The sequence below is a fragment of the Dasypus novemcinctus genome, chromosome 10 (genome assembly GCF_030445035.2).
Source record: "Dasypus novemcinctus isolate mDasNov1 chromosome 10, mDasNov1.1.hap2, whole genome shotgun sequence".
Taxonomy (NCBI): Eukaryota; Metazoa; Chordata; class Mammalia; order Cingulata; family Dasypodidae; genus Dasypus; species Dasypus novemcinctus.
Genome location: NC_080682.1, coordinates 1,520,423 through 1,523,643, shown reverse-complemented (window position 1 = coordinate 1,523,643; position 3,221 = coordinate 1,520,423).

Genomic DNA, 3,221 nt, shown 5'->3' with positions numbered 1-3,221 from the left:
TATTTCCCAAGGCAAGGTGATTAAATAAGCTATATTTGAAAAGAATATAGCTTCTCTGTCCCCAACCTATTTCCAACTTTGCCCAATAGTCAATCGTTTTTAAAATTCTTCATTGTTTCTACTTCTAGATGTATGTAGGTTGATAAAATAGAATGAGTATTGCTACCTATTTCTATTATCCACCTGTTTTATTAATCAAAACATTGCATATTATATAGATTGTCCTGCACCTTGCTATGAATATATTTTGGGGATTATTCCACAGCAGTGTAAGAGAGCTATACATTTTTCCTTCCAGCAGCCGAGCATTTCAGTATTTGGTTATACATCAGCTTACTCATGCAGTCCTTCTCCTTTGATCATTCCCAGCACGGCCTCCAAGTTCTGATAAGGTAAGATCTGTACAGGATTCCTCCTGTGACAGACACTAAGTTTGTGACACAATCGGAAGGGCCTCTGCAAGGCATCTGGGGTCTGCCCAGAAGGCTTCTGACACCTACTTATGTGGAGAGTAGATCCCACCAAGTGGAGCCAGTGTGCCCGTGACTTTCAGTTGCGGGGAAGAAAAAAGGTTGAGGTGCCAGAGTCCCCCCTTAATCTAACAAAAGGGGAGTTTATGAAATACCCACATTTAGATGGCTTTTTACTAAATCAGGGAATAAGAGACCCAAGAACATAATTATATAAAGATTTTTAGGACATAATGACCCTAACAAGTTACCTGCATTTTTCATATTTGTTGTCCTCTCTTTATTCCTTGGTGCCGGGAACATATGTGCTTGTCTTTGAGAATGCAAAGATGTAGGAGAACGCAAGGATCCGGGTGCATTAAGGCTATCTCCCAGCTCAGATAAACAAGTGTAATTACAGACGCAGTAAACCTAGGAAAATGAGGGAAGAAATCAAGGAAAGCAACCAGATCCACATCGAGCACTATAAATGAAAACCCTTGTTGCACTGTAATATAACCATCCCTTCCACTCTTCTTCCTGCTTCTTTTCCTTGATTTTATATGAAACAGATGATTTTCACTCCATGTTTATTTGAGGAAAATTTTTAAAGTAACATGGCAGAAGTTGAGGACAGGTACATGGGAGGCAGTAAGGACTGAACAAAAAGGGCAACTGAAAAGGATACCAAGGCACGGCATCGGCACTGGGGACCCCCAGGCCAGGGGCAGGGCCCAGGACCCCGCAGGGAGGGGTTCCTGGGGGTCACTGGACCAGGAGCTCGCTGGACCCTGAGGAGCCTCTTCATGGAAGAGGAAGAGCTGAGGAGCCCTTCTGAACTGGGAGGAGCTGGGCAGAGGTGCTTCTGCTTCACTCGGGCCTCAGTTCAGGAGACCTGGAGACAAGAGGGGGCCTCGTTCAGGCCTGACTCCACACGGTGCTTCTGTCCCCTGTCCCAGGACCACCCGCTATGGCAGTGCAGTAAGAGGAGAACACGTCTCAGGGCTCCCCGAGCCAACACTGCTCTAGAGCGCAGGCCTTGGGAGAGGGAGAAGATGTACGTTTACAAGACACAGAGGCAAGTCTGTTCCCAGACCCCAAGTCCTCAGCCTCTCAGGTAAGATTTCTCCAACCCCACAAGCACACCAAGTGAGCTCAGGGCAGAGGAGGGCAGAGGCTGGAGGCTGTGCCCATGAGCTGCTGCTGCCACTCAGTCTAGAGTAACTTCAGTAGCCATCTTGGCTCCAAGATCTCAGCTAATTACTAAACACATTTAATCTTCCCCTTCTCTCCCACAGGCCATATTCCCTTATACTTCAACATAAAAACCCTGGACTGTTGATTTTAGATTTTGAGGAAATCTGAGGTAGACTGGGAAATGAAAATCTCTTTTCAGAGCCACCAAAGTACAGGGAACTGACCTGAGCTAAGCCGTGTTTCCCCCGAGTCTAGGGGCGTGCCAGCCCCCTGCAGCTCCTCACCTTTCTGGCGCCTGCAGTGGACGTACAGCCCCACCCCGAGGAAGAGCAGGCCCAGGACAAAGCCCCCGACGCCACTCAGCAGCTTGCTCTGCGCAGACGCAGCCTGCGCCCCTGCAGAGGAAGCCAGGGTCAGTGGTTTTATTTTATCCCTAAGCAACTCTTCCAGCTGAGGCCCTAGATGCAGAGCTTTGAAAAGGGGAGAAGCCTGCCCTGGAGGAACTAGGATAATTGGCCACTCTGGAAAAGAGGTTAAAAAATCACATTGAGGTTCGGACACTGAACTCATTTAAGTGTCACAGCCATGACAGGTGTGCCCTCAGCATCTGATATTGGAGGAACCTGGGGTTGGTGGGGTTATGACAGGTGTGCCCTCAGCATCTAATGCTGGAGGAACCTGGGATTGGTGGGGTTCAGCAGTCTGTCTGGGCTGGCAGAGCTAGTAAGAGCAGGTGGGGGCTGGACTCTGCTCGTCAGAAAAGCCCCTCCACTGCAGGGCACGCTCCTCTTCTCAATGAGCCACTCGGAGCGACAGGCACAGAAGGACGAGCCCAGACCCAGGGCAGGGGCTGGTGCCCGGGCAGGTGGGGTGGCCGTGCCCTGAGGAACAGGCACAGGACACCCGCTTTTCCACCTGCCAGGCCCAGCTGCCTCCAGGAGTGGAGGTGTGCGTGGAAACTAGCACAGGGAGTGGGGAGTGAAAGTTTGGTGGGAAGAGGGAGCCTGACACTCAGGGTGAGGCACAGTCCCCTCTGGGGGGTGAGGAGCTGGGGGTCAGCGGCTGCTCACTCCACTCTACTGCGAGGGGCTCTCCCGGCTGGGGTGCTCCACGTGGCAGGTGTACACGTCTCCGCTCTGAGGAACTGCTTCCAGCATCACCAGGATCTGGAAGGTCCAGTCTCCGTTCCGGATCAGGCCTGTGGAGACACCACCCCCGCCTCCTCCTCCTGGCCATTGCGGAGCCACCTGACCTCAATGCTGCCAGGATAGAAGCCGCTCACGGCGCAGACCAGGAGGCTGTGGCGCTGCAGGGGCTGGGGTTTCGCAGGATACACGGTCACCAGAGGCTACACTAGGAGAGAAAAGGTAAAACCATGAGTGAGGAAGACAAGGCCGCTCTCCTGGGCTGCTGCCCTCTGCCTCTCCACGCCCCGTCTGACTCGTGGGCAGGCGCCTCCACGCTGGTCCTGCAGCGAGACAGGAGTGGGTGTCGGGGCCTTCAGTTTAATCCTTACAGCTGGACCCATGAGGTTCACGAGGTGTTGAAATAAATTCTGGGTTTTTTCATATATTA